We start from the raw sequence: 16,458 nt of genomic DNA on the forward strand, positions 1-16,458 counted from the left end.
AAATAACAATTCACCATCATATATTTCATCTATACTTCTCTCATTCCCAACTCACACATTAATTCAAAATTGTTCTTAAAACAAACAAATTTAGCTCTTTTCAGAAACTTAATACATATATTTATACACACAACATTTCAGTGACTGTCTGCCCAGTTTCGCTTTCAGGTGTTGTATTTTTCTTGGTCAAATAATTAACCCAAGTATCTTTTATAGTCGTCGACACGTGTTTCGGTCCAATATAACACAATTTGCTGTTTTTAAATCTCAAGACCTTCTTCAGGACGTGAAGTGCAGACAACTGCGTCTGCGCTTGTGTTTTGGAAACGTATACGCCAAATGTCAAATCTAAAAAACATACATAAAGTACCATCAGTATCAAGTGTCATCACATATTCTTTAAACTTGTGTGACTGTTATTGTCATATGTATAGTATCTCAACACATAGAACTACTCACCACTATGTGTCAATTCACAAATGGGCAACTAGGTATACAGAATCAATCCTTCACAGGATCAATGGTATAATAAAGACCCGCAAACCAAACTGAGACAGGTCTTAGTTCTCTGTACCAGTAAAAAATTACTTACAGAAATACGTGATTATATGGACATAAAAAGTCTAACTTAAAATTCTTCAATGTTAGTCAGCACCTCAGATGAATATTCAATGCTTCAAAAATCTTGGCGGAAAGATGAGAAAAACATTTTTTCTCAACACTTTTACTCCACAGATCTGTGAAAAATAAACGGATCTGTTGTATATGCTATCATGAGTTTCTGGTGATATTTGCCTAAAATACTAGATTCACAATGGGGGAGATGTGCACTCACTGTGAAGTTTCTACGGGCTGCACAGAAGTTATAAGTGTCAAACAATTCCTCAGCAACCGTCTTCATCGGTTAAATACATGAGGCTGTTGGGAATAATATATAGTAGTCACAAGAGTATTTCTCTCTGGTTACATAACACACTTTATTAATTACATTCCCTCCATGTTCAAGAGTTAACTAAGCACCTATTAGGCCTTTGTGGTTTTTACAGGCTGCAAAAGTAGCCATCTCAAGACAACCAACTGTCAATGGCTCAATCGAGTATCTCTCAAAAGAGAGATACCGTCCTGGAACAATGCATTCATAATTCAATACCGCCTGTGCATGTAGAGCATTGCACGGGTAACGGTCCCTCTGATAAATGCCTAAATTCAAATAGGTGCCGCTAATAAGAAACTAGTGAATGGAACACACATTTAAAAAACGCTGTGTCTGCAGCGTCCACATGTAGTGAACCAGCGACCGGCAGAAGCCCATGCAAGCTGTCTGAAGGTATGCCCCATAAGCGAGTAAACACACGTGTATTATGCTATGAGCAATTGTTTCAATATGCTCCGTACGACGCGCTTTGGACGTCTGTAGATAACGCAGGCATACCTTAAAGTCTGCTGTTTACTCCTTCTGAGGGAAAACAAAGTGTCGCTCGAGCCCAGATAAAATCGGCAACAGTAAGAAAGGACTATTGTAATTTATTAAGAATAATAAACATAAAGAAAGGACTCAATGTCAGCATGATGCTCATAGAAAAAGGACTCATAGAAAAAGAACTAATATTCTCAGCTAGGCAAAGTGCACTTGCACTTGCAAAATACCGTTTTTTAGATGATTGTGTCTCTAAAAGCACATCATCCATGTCGAACACAGTATATGCAGGTCTTCTTACATCTAGACTAAATTCTATTTAGTTCCTTTTTAAATACACACAGCGTAACTAACATGTGATGGTATGCACTGTAAAATTTACATTTTTAAAAATTGCCTATTTGAGTATGCTTAGTTCTTTGTTATGAGGGCATTCCACTCAACCGACGGATTTAGGCCATTATGTACTGTATCAAGGGTATATATCCATCGTTGTTCTATACGGTGCAATATTGACCCCATATCTCCACCTCTCATGTTGGGTTTGACATGTTGAAGAACAAACCATCTAAGGTCTGTATCTTTATGTTTCAATTTCAAGAAATGTTCCACGAGCAGTTTATCTACCACATTATTTCTGATACAGCTCCTGTGTTCAGATATACGCTGTCTCACCTCCTGTGTAGTTTTGCCAACATTCAAGAGTTGGCAGGGGCAAGATATCACGTAAATCACATTTTTAGTTAAACAATAGGTATGGCAATTCATTTTCCATATGTAGAAATTCTCGCTTGTTCTCGGTTAGGGGGCAGGCCACACATTTCCCGCACTTATAGTGTTCCACAATCTGAGGGAGACCCCACTGTGAGGTAATGGATTGTTCTATTGGGGAATCCGGGTAAGTGTGGACCAGTCTTTGTCTTAGATTCTGGTTCTTCTTGAATGCAAATAAAGGTTTAAGGGTAAGGGTCCCTGGTTGTTTTACCAAGTCCCAGTGCCTGTTGATAATCCTCCTCACGTCACTGCTAATTGGATTAAACATGATAACACATACTAGGCGTTTAGGCTGTTGTTTAACATGGGTGGATAAACATATCTCTCGATCAGTGTATTCTGCTCTCTTACACTGTTCTTTCACCAGTCTCCTCGGATATCCTCTCTGTTTAAGTCTATTTTTTAGATGTTTAGCATGGATTCTGAAATCCTCTTTTTCAGTACAGTTCCTTCTTATTCGTAAGAATTGGCCATATGGAAGATTTTTACGTAGGCTAGAAGGGTGAAAACTGTTAAAATGGAGGAGAACGTTCTTGTCTGTTGGTTTTTTGAAAAGGGAGGTGGTGAGGCAATTACCTGTTTTTTTAATGATGAGATCGAGAAAACTCACTTGGCGATGGTGATATTCCACAGTGAATTTAATGTTATTGTCACATTAGTTAAGCCAACCATGAAATTCAATCAGTGATGAAACGGGCCCTTTCCATACAAGAAAAACATCATCAATGTAGCAGTGCCACGTGCCCAAAAACGAATTCAATGTCGGATGAACACTCAGAGCATTCCCAGTACAGAGAACAAACTTTTTTCCAAAATCTGCCATATATAAATTGGCAACATCAGGGGAAAAAGTAGCCCCCATGCTGACACCTTTTTCTTGCTTATAGAGCTGTCTTTTAAACAGAAATGTTTTCCGTCATAGCCAACCTCATGCACTCTTGAACAAATTCAGTAGGAGGTAGGTGGGGTAAAGGTCTCGTATTTAAAAAAACACCCAATACATTCAGGCATTCAATCTGTGAAATAGCTGTATAAAGGGACTCGACATCCATGGTGACAAGTAAGTCGTCATCCCCTATAGCAATTTCTCGAACAATCCCAATCACATGGGTAGAATCTTTAATAAAAGAGGGCATTTTGAGCACAAAAGGTTTTAGAAAAAATTCTGAGTATATTGACAGAGGTTTCAGCAAAGAATCAATAGCGGAGACAATGGGTCTCCCTGGAGGTTTTGTGGTACTTTTGTGCATCTTGGGCAGAATATAAAAGGCTGCCTTTCTAGGGCAGTTTTATTCAAAAAACGGCCTTAGTCTGCACTTATCCACTCTTCACATACTGCATGATTAGTGAGACTTTTGATTTCTTCCTGCAGTCTCAGCGTGGGATCTCTTTCTAAATTTTTATATGATGTACGATCTTGTAATAGACACATGCATTCATTTTCATATGCGGAAGTATCCAGAATCACAATACCACCCCCTTGTCTGCGGGTTTTAAAGTAATAGACTCAATCCCACAGAGTTTTGTCAGGCTTTTCCTCTCCTCTCTGGTCAAGTTGTCCGGTTTATGATTATTTTTCTTGATCGTGTCTATAACTTCGTGTGTAACAATATTCTCAAATGTGAGTGGTCTAAAGGTGAAATCCACTTTTGACCCACCCGCGCACACGTGCACACCTGAAATCCTGGCCTTTGAGAATATTGTTACACAAGAAGTTATAGACACGATCAAGAAAAAGAATCATAAATGCATATGAAAATGAATGCATGCGTCTATTACAAGATCGTACATCATATAAAAAGTTAGACAGAGATCCCACGCTGAGACTGCAGGAAGAAATCTAGAGTCTCACTAATCATGCAGTATTTGAAGCGTGGATAAGTGCAGACGAAGGGCGTTTTTTGAATAAAAATGCCCCTAGAAAGGCAGCATTTTATATTCTGCCCAAGATCCACAAAAGTACCACAAAACCTCCAGGGAGACCCATTGTCTCCGCTATTGATTCTTTGCTGGAACCTCTGTCAATATACTCAGAATTATTTCTAAAACCTTTTGTGCTCAAAATGCCCTCTTTTATTAAAGATTCTACCGATATGATTGGGATTGTTTGAGAAATTGCTATAGGGGATGATGACTTACTTGTCACTATGGATGTCGAGTCCCTTTATACAGCTATTCCACAGATTGAATACCTGAATGTATTGGGTGTTTTTTTAAATACGAGACCTTTACCCCACCTACCTCCTACTGAATTTGTTCAAGAGTGCATGAGGTTGGCTATGACAGAAAACTTTTTTCTGTTTAAAAGACAGCTCTATAAGCAAGAAAAAGGTGTCAGCATGAGGGATATTTGTGCCCCTGATGTTGCCAATTTATATATGGCAAATTTTGAAAAAAAGTTTGTTCTCGGTACTGGGAATGCTCTGAGTGTTCATCCGACATTGAATTTGTTTTTGGGCTCGTGGCACTGCTACATTGACAATGTTTTTCTTGTATGGAAAGGGCCCGTTTCATCACTGATTGAATTTCATGGTTGGCTTCACCAATGTGACAATACCATTAAATTCACTCTGGAATATCAGCATCGCCAAGTGAGTTTTCTCGATCTCATCATTAAAAAAACAGGCAATTGCCTCACCACCTCCCTTTTAAAAAAACCAACAGACAAGAACTCTCTCCTCCATTTTAACAGTTTTCACCCTTCTAGCCTACGTCAAAATCTTCCATATGGCCAATTCTTACGAATAAGAAGGAACTGTACTGAAAAAGAGGATTTCAGAATCCATGCTGAACATCTAAAAAATAGACTTAAACAGAGAGGCTATCCGAGGAGACTGGTGAAAGAACAGTGTAATAGAGCAGAATACACTGATCGAGAGATATGTTTATCCACCCGTGTTAAACAACAGCCTAAACGCCTAGTATGTGTTACCACGTTTAATCCAATTAGCAGTGACGTGAGGAGGATTATCAACAGGCACTGGGACTTGGTAAAACAACCAGGGACCCTTACCCTTAAACCTCTATTTGCATTCAAGAAGAACCAGAATCTGAGACAAAGACTAGTGTACACTTACCCGGATTCCCCAAAAGAACAATCCATTACCTCACAGTGGGGTCTCCCTCAGATTGTGGGACACTATAAGTATGGGAAATGTGTGGCCTGCCCCCTGACCGAAAACAAGCAAGAATTTCTATATAATGGCCGGAAATGGAAAATGAATTGCCATTCCAATTGTTTAACTAAAAATGTGATTTACGTGATATCTTGCCCCTGCCAACTCTTGTATGTTGGCAAAACTACACGGGAGGTGAGACTGCGTATATCTGAACACAGGAGCTGTATCAGAAATAATGTGACAGATAAAACGCCCGTAGAACATTTCTTGAAATTGAAACATAAAGATACAGACCTTAGATGGTTTGTTCTTCAACATGTCAAACCCAACATGAGAGGTGGAGGTATGGGTTCAATATTGCACCGTATAGAACAACGATGGATTTATACCCTTGATACAGTACATAATGTCCTAAATCTATCAGTTGAGTGGAATGCCCTCATAACAAAAGAACTAAGCATACTCAAATAGGCAATTTTTAAAATTGTAAATTTTACAGTGCATACCATCACATGTTAGTCACGCTGTGTGAATTTAAAAAGGAACTAAATAGAATTTAGTCTAGATGTAAGAAGACGTGCATATACTGTGTCCGACATGGATGATGTGCTTTTAGAGACACAATCATCTAAAAAACTGTATTTTGCAAGTACAAGTGCACTTTGCCTAGCTTAGAATATTAGTTCTTTTTCTATGAGTCCTTTTTCTATGAGCATCATGCTGAGATTGAGTCCTTTCTTTATGTTTATTATTCTTAATAAATAACAATCGTCCTTTCTTAATGTTGCCGATTTTATCTGGGCTCGAGCGATACTTTGTTTTCCCTCAGAAGGAGTAAACAGCAGACTTTAAGGTAAGCCTGCGTTATCTACAGCCGTCCAAAGCACGGCGTACAGAGCATATTGAAACAATTGCTCATAGCATAATACACGTGTGTTTACTCGCTTATGGGGCATACCTTCAGACAGCTTGCATGGGCTTCTGCCGGTCGCTGGTTCACTACATGTGTACGCTGCAGACACAGCGTTTTTTAAATGTGTGTTCCATTCATCAGTTTCTTATTAGTGGCACCTACCTGAATTTACGCATATATTAGAGGGACCGTTACCCGTGCAATGCTCCACATGCACAGGCGGTATTGAATCATGAATGCATTGTTCCAGGACGGTATCTCTCTTTTGAGAGATACTCGATTGAGCCATTGACAGTTGGTTGTCTTGAGATGGCTACTTTTGCAGCCTGTAAAAGCCACAAAAGCCTAATAGGTGCTTAGTTAACTCTTGAATATGGAGGGAATGTAATTAATAAAGTGTGTTATGTAACCAGAGAGAAATACTCTTGTGACTACTATATACTATTCCCAACAGCCTTGTGTATTTAACCGATGAAGACGGTTGCTGAGGAATTGTTTGACACTTATAACTTCTGTACAGCCCGTAGAAACTTCACAGTGAGTGCACATCTCCCCCATTTTGAATCTAGTATCTTAGTCAAATATCACCAGAAACTCATGACAGCATATACAACAGATCCGTTTATTTTTCACAGATCTGTGGAGTAAAAGTGTTGAGAAAAAATGTTTTTCTCATCTTTCCGCCAAGATTTTTGAAGCATTGAATATTCATCTGAGGTGCTGACTAACATTAATAATTGTAAGTTCGACTTTTTTATGTCCATATAATCACTTATTTCTGTAAGTAATGTTTTACTGGTACAGAGAACTAAGACGTGTCTCTGTTTGGTTTGCAGGTCTTGATTATACCATTGACCCTGTCAAGGGTTGATTCCGTATACCTAGTGGCCCATTTGTGAATTGACACATAGTGGTGAGTAGTTCTATGTGTTGAGATACTATACATATGACAATAACAGTCACACAAGTTTAAATAATATGGGATGACACTTGATACTGATGGTACTTTATGTATGATTTTTAGATTTGACATTTGGCGCATACGTTTCCAAAACACAAGCGCAGACGCAGTTGTCTGCACTTCACGTCCTGAAGAAGGTCTTGAGATTTAAAAACAGCAAATTGTGTTATATTGGACCGAAGCACGTGTCGACGACTATAAAAGATACTTGGGTTAATTATTTGACCAAGAAAAATACGACACCTGAAAGCGAAACTGGGCAGACAATCACTGAGATTTTGTGCTTAGAAATATGTGTATTAAGTGTATGATACATTTTCTGGAAAGAGCCAAATTTGTTTGTTTTAAGAAACATTTTGAATGAATGTGTGAGTTGCGAATGAGAGAAGTATAGATGAAATATATGATGGTGAATTGTTAATTATGGTTTTTAAAACATTGCATGTAACAATGAAAGATGTGTTTATTGATTAAAATTCATAACATTTTGTTTTGAACTATACCCGTGTCATCCCTATCTACTGGTCCATCCTTGTTTGCTATAAACTTCTTATATTTGCCTACGGGACCAGGGATTGTAGTAGGTACACCCCTTTTGTTTTGAAATATTCTCCAATGAGCCATGTGCTGCCATGCTTCCCAGCTTCCAGGGCCTGGTGTAGTGGGCACATCCTGAAGATGTAACTGCCATGTGTACTATCAGGATAGTTGGCTTACAGTTCAGTAATGATGCCCTTGGCATCACACACAACCTGAACATTGATGGAGTGCCAATGTTTCCGGTTGCTGTAGATGTGCTCTGTTGCTCGAGGTGGATGTAGAGCAACATGGGTGCAATCAATGGCACCAAGCACCTTTGGGAAGTGTGCCACCCCATAAAAGTCCTGGACCACTGCTTGCTTTTCTACCAGTGTTCTGGGCATATAGATATGCCAGCGGACAGAAGGATGTGCAGTTATGCTTGCCAACATCTGGTGTAAGCAGCTAGACTGCATGGCCTGGGAGATGCCACCTACTATGGCGTTGGTCCATTGGAATGAGCTAGTGGCCAAAAAAAGCAGAGCAGTGAGCGCCTTTTGCAAGGGGCTCACTGCTTGGGAGCACATGTTGGGGCAGGTGAGTTCATCTTTCCACTCTATGACCAGGCCTAGGATGATATTGGGGAACCTATACCTGCTATAGACCTGGCCCTCAGGCATCCCAAAAAGGCTAGTCCTTGGATAAAGATCCGGGCCCTTGCCATCCTCCTCCTCCTCTGGTGTGCCTGACTGATTGCTGCAACAAATGGTGCATTCATCGTGGCTGTATCCATGCGTTTGTTGATATATTTGTGATTTTTATGCATTTGTTAATGTGTTGCACCGGCGTGTTACTGTCGAACTCGTGTGCCTCTTTAAAAAATATAGATTTTTAAATATCAGCTTGGCAAATCCAGGTCATTGGAACAATACATACTTTGAAAATGTAATTGCAGGCATGAAATTGTTGATAGCATTGTAAATGTTACTGTTCTTCAGGAAAACTGTTCAGTTATAATTAAATACATTTCAGTATTCTATTGATGAACACAGATCGTCCATTTTGATTTGTGCATGATAAACTAGGTAAATTAAAGAAGATTGCTATGATGGGACAACTTGAATAATTTCAGGGTTGTTCTTTCAGTGTGAACAACTTCTTTGTTCTACTATGTTGTACTTTTAATTTAACAAGACTACTGATTCTAATACAAGATGGATTTCCATTTATTTATTTATTTACTGCATTCATAACAGCGCGCCAAACCCTCGGGTATCAGGGTGCTAGTTAAACAACATTTTTATTTTTATTTTTTGCAAAAGTGAGAGAAATTCAACTTCTCTTGAATCGTACATACAAATATGCAAAAGACAAGTTCTTAAATGTGCAACATTATTAGAAAATGATTTACATGCAATTCTAAAGATAACTAATGAGGCGGGTCCACCGTTTTCACAGATGTGTTCCACAAAGCTAGATATTGCCATTAGATGATGACATCTCTTTAATTAGACCATCGTTTATATTGTACAATGTTGCATTTAAAAGCAATGAACAAGTAAGAAATGGGAATATCTACAATCTCAACATTTGTTTATTTATGCTATTGTCGATAGTTTAATGTGCATTCCAGCAATGCGATGTAAACATGCTAATGAAGTGCCTTTACTAGGAAAAAGTAAAACATACGTTTATATTACCACCCTGCAGTGGGAGCTGGCCAATTAGGAGTCTGGAAACGCGGGCTGATACTCCTGATCTAGCCAGTGTTCCAAGCTGCTCTGCAGCCTACCATCTTCACCCAACCCACTGTTGCATTTCTATTTTTTTAATCCTAACCCCACTCCCCAACCCCATTTACCTGATTGTGGCAGCGGTGCAACGTGCGGCCGCCGCCACAGCTACCCTGCATCTTCCTTTTCTCTCTGCTATGGGTAATGGAATAAGGGCTCCTTACAGAGCCCCGCTTTCTACTACCATAGTGAACATCTTGGCCAAGCATTTTCATTCATTGAACAGGATGCGCGTGGTGTTATGTAATTATCGTTAACCGCCCTCGCTTGGTCCGTGCTGTTAACTCGGTCTGCCGGGCCGTTAACCCCAATATGGCCCATGGAAAGGGTTAAGAACGCCATATATTGTAAATATTTAAAGAGAATATCATGCATCATCAAGATGATCTCTGGTTTGTGAGAGATTGCGCTATAATATGTATCATATCGTGTTCTGCCCTTAATAACCCCAAAGTTCGAACATCTCATAACTATAATATCTATATGACCATTCTTGGAGCACAACCCAAACTAAAATGCTCACTTGGCAGAAGGGATAGGGAGTGGCTATAGTAGCTGGTGACGAAGTTAGAAGGCTAGCAAGCAGTAGAAAGCACTAACTGAAGATGAGCATGAAATAGAGGAGAAATGCAAAGAGCTTGAATTGTGATGAGAATGTCACAAACCATTGAGCACTAATATCGAGGCCTGGAGACAAAGTCACAGTAAATTGCTGTAATCAAGTGCTTTTTGCAAAAAGTAAATCAATGTTTTCAGGTAGAAAGACCCGAAGAACCCAAGTAGGATGTTGTTGTTTCTATTAACCCAGTGCACTGACAGTGGTAAAACACTTAGTGAGCCTCCCTGATTATCTAGTTTGGAGGTTGCTAAAGTTATTTGATTTATCTAATGAGTTTAGCTTAGTATAAACCTTTTGCTGAAAAGAAAAATGACATACATCATATTTCATTCTCAATACATATCAAACAAGAACAAAGAACAACAAAAGGCAAGAAGAAGCAACATATGAAAGAGGCTCATGTCCACATCCCTTAATCAGTCACCTAATTGTTTGCTGCTCTTCAAGTAGACTATCACTGGTGGACCATAGATTGTCATCAATTTATTGATATTGTAAATTACTGTTTCCACAGAGCTTTTTGCTTTTCTAGTGGGATATTTTTCATTAATACCTCGGTGAGTGGGAACCTTTTTCCACACTCACCTAATCTATAACTCTTTTTATGGGTGTCATTTTTAAGACTCTCCATAGTGTATTTTTAAAGTTATCATGTTTAACAACTTATTGGCAATAAGTGCCTGTTGTTGCTGGGTTGACCTAGGGGCTCCCCATTTAACTGTCTTCCCAAGGGTAGAAAGGATCTTTGGATCCCTTTTACATTTTATTCTGTGAAACCAGAACACCCCACCTTATGCGGAGTGCTGGGGAGATACAATGTATCCCCTTTCACATTAAAACTGTAACAATTCTGTTACAGTGACAAGCTTACCTTTAATGGCTGGTTGCAGTTATACCTTTTACTAATTTGGTGCACCTTTACCACGGGCTGTGGTCACAGCTGCAGTAAAGGCACCTAAAGGTGCTCCTTTTACCAAAATAGCCCCTGTCTTCTTTTTCTGCCAAATTAGTGTTTCTTGTTGTTTCTTGTTCCTTCTCCTGAGATCCAGGTTGAGAAATTCCTTTGTGTGATTTTTGTCTTCGGCTGTAGTCCCCTGGACACCCCACCCAGGCTCCAGTCAATCTGTAAGCACAGGAAGTGGGGGAGGAGTCCAAAACTTCCCCATCCTTTGTCTTACACCTTGCTTCAACTGGGACAAATCCCAGTGGGGGGGCTGGATGACCTGATTGGACAACCAGTCGCCCCTTTCTTGTAAAATGCAGGGAGAGAATGCAGAGGTTGTGCTGTAGTTCCTGATAAATACTGGAAACCTGGAAGCTGAAGTCATGTTGACCACTGGAATCAAATCCTGAAGAGGATGACAAAGGAAAAGCAGCAGAGATGATTACCAGCTACTGGAGAGCCTGCTGTGTAACCGGAGCCTGCTGCAGCTCTTCCTTCCAATCGGCTTGGGGTCTCCGAAAACAATGAACCGAACCGAGAACCTAGTGAGACCCACTAGACTCAAGACGACCTGCATTTTGAGACATCCCACGGGTTGCTGCGACCTTGCGTTCTTGCAATACCTCAATACCTTGGGACCTCCTGCCACTGTGCGGTGCATGGTCTTCCGAATGCTGAATCTCGCTGAAATTTCATGGGAATCCTAGTGCATCTCCGGAGACACGAATAGAGTCCAAAAAGTCCTCTCACAGGAGTGCTGGACCTTTGTAACAATGAGAATTTAACCACAATATTCTGTCTTCTACTGTGCTCCTTGAAAAGGTGCCAAATCCACAGAACCACATTCAGCCACAAGGAAAATCTTGCCTAGACCCTTATTCATCGATCCCTGCTGCAAAGTCCCTTCTGAGGTCTTGTGTTCAGTCTCCAGGACAAGGAATCCACTGACCGGTTATTTGGCTGCAGTCCCTGAAGGTCTCCTGCTGCAATCTCATCTTCATTGCTGAGCTACTGTGTTGACTTGGGTATATACTTACCTTAAGCCTGTTGGGATTTCTCTGTGTACCTTTGGGGTGTTTTCTGTGATTGGGAAGTCCTTTGTCCAGTGCACCCAGTCCCACTGCTAGAATCCTGCTGGGGTGTCTTCTGTGAAGCCCCTGGACCCTCTTCTAACCCTAGAAGTAGAGTATCACCTGTTTGTCCAGTTTTCCTAAGGAACTCTGACTTTTGCTACTAAAGAACTTACTCTAACTCTGCCTGTTGGTCACTGGTCCTAGTGACACCCCTTCTGCCACTCAGAACATTCATGCTCCAATCAAGTATTTTACTTACTTGTAAAGAGTTGGTTGGTAACTGTGATTCTAAGAGTGAACAGTTTCAAAGGTTATTACTGCTCTTGAATGTGTGATGCACTATTCTTAAAAGTAGGGTTAACATCTTGTCTTCCTTAGCCCCCGTTTTGCAAGTCTAATAGAAAGTAGATGTGAATGTATTTTACTCTCCTGTGATTAGGTTGTGCCTCTTTACAAAAGTAATGTGTTGGTTTCACCAGATCATTCCTGTAGGGTAATTGTATGAGTGTCCTTCAACTGCTGGTATCACCAGGTTAGTCCTGTTAGGATAACTGTATGAGTCTCCCCCCAACTGGGTCTTGCTTCCCCTGACTTGCTGCTAGCCTGTCCTTAATAAGTCTACATTAGGTTGTTGCCTACCTCGAATTACTATTGAGTGAAGTGTGACAATGGGTTTTACTTTCCCCTTCATTGTGAAGTTAAAGTATGTGGGTTTTACTTACCTTGTGTTAGCTGTGTGCCATCCAAAATAAGTTACCCGAGTTATTGCTTACCTCAATCTGGGGTTCCCTGATTTCAAAAGCATATGTAATTATATATTACATCCTTAGGTTTTACTCACCTGGTATAACTGTGTGTTATGCCAAAAGTAGTTATAGGTTTTTACTGCACCTAGGATAAGTGTTTCACTATTCAACAAAAGTATATTGTCCAGTTGACTGTTTATGTGATGTGTTCCAAGAGTCACTGTACAACTGTAAGAGCCTACTGCCCTTGTATTATTGAATGTAATCTGAAAGTTTGGTCTTTTAATCCCAAAGAATAGGCTTGACCTATACTAAATGTCTATAACAAGGTTTTGACTTTCCTGGAACCACTGTTAGGTGTTCCAAATAAGGTTTATACTTGGGTCTGTGTGCTTTCAAGTATAGTGTTGTGTTTTTTTATCTTGTGATTTCTTATAATGTTTAGTACTTACTTACCCCTAGATTTATCTGGGGCTACCTGTATTTAAATAAATCCTTGATTTTTACAATACATAGTGTTTCAGTGTTTCTTTGTATCATTTGCATTACAATTTCACTTCTACTGCTCCTACTGCACTCTCGCCCTTCTAATATAAGCCTGGCTGCTCTGTCTACGCTACCGTATACTCAGCTGGTACAGCCTTATACTAAGAGTGGAGTCTTGTACTGCGTCAGTTGAATGGTTTTACTAAGCCCTACTTCAGAAAAACTGTCCTAACAATGACCAATGTGAGGGGTCAGAAATGAGAGACAGACACAAAGTTGTAGGGTTCTTAACATTTCCCATGTTTACTACACAAAGAAGGGTAGAATAAAGGCCTATATGTACCTATACTAATGAGAATGCCCCTACCTATGAAACTATAGCTAAAGCAAGTTCACCTTGTGTCCAAATTATATCTGTTCCTCACACTAACATATACAACACATTTGTAAGGTAAATATCTCTGGTTCCAATTTAAGAAATAAAGAGCGTGAAGGCTCAAATAGGTTATGCCAACAAAGCAATCCTTATGGTCAGGAGTTCGCTCCCTTCCCCTGAACCAATTCAGGACGCCTATTGGATATATTTTGTTCCAACAATGTTCTGTCCAAATGAATGAAAATATATGTTTCACAAAAATAATGTTCTGCTTGGATTAGCAAAGCAAAATGTCTCATCCAAAAAATAGTGTTGTCAGAATAGGAAAACAAATCTCTCTTCCACAGAACACTTTCCTCAAGATGGCAAAACCAAATGTTTCTTTCATAGAACACTTTTCTCAGGATGGCAAAACCAAATGTCTAATAGTTTTCTCATGATGGCAATACTAAATGTCTCTTTCATTGAACACAGTTTATAACAATAAGTCGCCTGTTTTACATGATTAATCCTTTCCTGGTATGCTCCCCTGCCAGGAATTTCTCAACTCAATCTCTTGATTTCCTGGTATACTGTCCTGCCAGGAATATCACTTTAACTGAAAAAGCAACGCTCTTCATATCCTGGCTTACTCTCCTGCCAGGAATTTCTTCTTTTTGACTCAGCCAAATCACCTGGTATACTCTCCTGCCAGGTATCTCTTTCCAAAAAGGATCCTTGCCTGATACTCTTGCCAGGTCTTTTTGCAATCTTCCCCCTACTGTATGCATTATACAATCTTCAATACCACAGACATTTCATATATGAGGGGTTGTTCAAGCTCTTGTCCGTCAACCTTTCTTTCAATATGTCTTGGTTCTTGGTAATGCTTGTTCCAGATTTCCCCCAACTGACATCCCATGTCAAGAGAACTGCACAACGTGTGTCTCTTGATCTTTCTCCCAATGCCTTTTGGCGTATGAAAAAGCTGTTTTCAAGTTTCCCTCAATTGACATCTCATGTCAGGAGAATTGTACCATGTTTTCCTCTTTTATTCTCTCACAATTTTTTTTGGCTTATGGCAATGCTGGTTCCAGGTTTTCGCCAGCTGACATCTTATGTCAGGAGAATGGTACCATGTTTGCCTTCTCTCTATAATTCACAAATACCCTTTAATGTTTTTGCGTGTTCCGTAGCCCCTCTCACTCTCAGGCTAATTCACCGGTATATCATGCTGTGGCTGCAAGAATCTATTTTGGGCCGACTTCCCTGTCTAAGCAGAGGTTAATTTGGTTCTCATGTCGCCATCTGCTTCCTCTGCTGCCAGAACCTGCAAGGCCTCATTTCCCCTGACTATGCTGTGCTTCGTTCACCTTCTCTCTACTGGAGTCTCTCCTCAACGGTTTAGAATGTTGCCACCTTGCTGCATGGAAACGTTCACCCCTCTCCCAATCCCAAAAGTTGGACTGCCTCTACTAGTGGTCTCCCTTCCTGCTCCATGTACTCTGCAGCCTCTCTCCTTGCTTCCTTCTCGATCCTCCAGCTGTAGGTAACCCTCGTAATTTAAATGTCCCACCAAGCTGATTTAGCTTTGGACAACTAGACTGCACTTCATGCTCAAAGTCACATTTCCTCCTCATTGACTCCCTGTTCTTCTTCTTTGTCTCAGCACCCGGGCTGTTATGGGAATTGCAGTCCATATATATTCTAGACTTCTCAAGGTGATATGGTTTGAATTATTTGTTGAAATAGAGATTGTCAAAATCAGGAGAGGCTATGTGAACATTATGTGTATTGATGTTTTGCTCAGCACTCTGATCCAGATAAAAATCTTTATAATCAAGGAATGTTGAATGTAAACCATACATACCTGAGGGGTAAATGTTATTCTGCTGGGGAGGTTTTTTCATACCCAGTGGTTTGAGTTTTAACATGGGAAGGATTTTCAAAATGACAACAGACCATCAGGTGTTCAGGGATTATAGAATGTTCCTCTTCATATAGAGAATAATACAGCATCCCTCCTACAGAAGTCATCACATCTCCCTGACAGCCATCTCCTCACATGTCATCCTCCTGAAAATTACCACCCCAGGTAACTTTAGGCTTGTGATCAGTGATGACTCTGCATGATTCATCACACTACCTAACTAAAAAGGCAGGGTTTACATGCTACAATGGATCAAATTGTGCTTTTTGCATAGAAAGAAAGAAAAGACAACAGGTAAAATATGGTTCTTACAGTGGGTGCTCAAATTATTTTCCAAAGGAAGGATTATTGCATATTTGCAGCAATTGTTTCTAATCTCAGGAGCTACACTTGAGAAGGCTCAGTTAATTATCATTGTTTTATTTGTCCTCAGGATTTTTAAGAATTTTTAAGAATGCTCAGCAAATTCCAGTGACTGTTCCAATTAGGACAACCAGGATCTTTATAGTACCAATGCGTAAGCTCGCTAGAGCTGGTAGATTGTGGTGCATTGCAATTCTGGGTAGGGCATATGGTTTTTGTTTTTATCTGGAGGGTATTGGAATTTAAAAAAATGACAGTCATGTTTATGTGGACACTACAGGACTCGAACACTTGATGGGAGATAATATGATAAGGTTGAACACCGATGGCACGTAATGTACTGGGAAGAAATGGTCTGAGGGTTAAGTTGTTAACTAGGAATGTGAGTGGCTTCAATAATCCGGGCAAAGCTAGAAAAGTGGATGCATACGTAGCAAGGCACAACCC

This window comes from Ambystoma mexicanum, chromosome 9 (genome assembly GCF_040938575.1).
Source record: "Ambystoma mexicanum isolate Mex_15411 chromosome 9, UKY_AmexF1_1, whole genome shotgun sequence".
NCBI lineage: Eukaryota > Metazoa > Chordata > Amphibia > Caudata > Ambystomatidae > Ambystoma > Ambystoma mexicanum.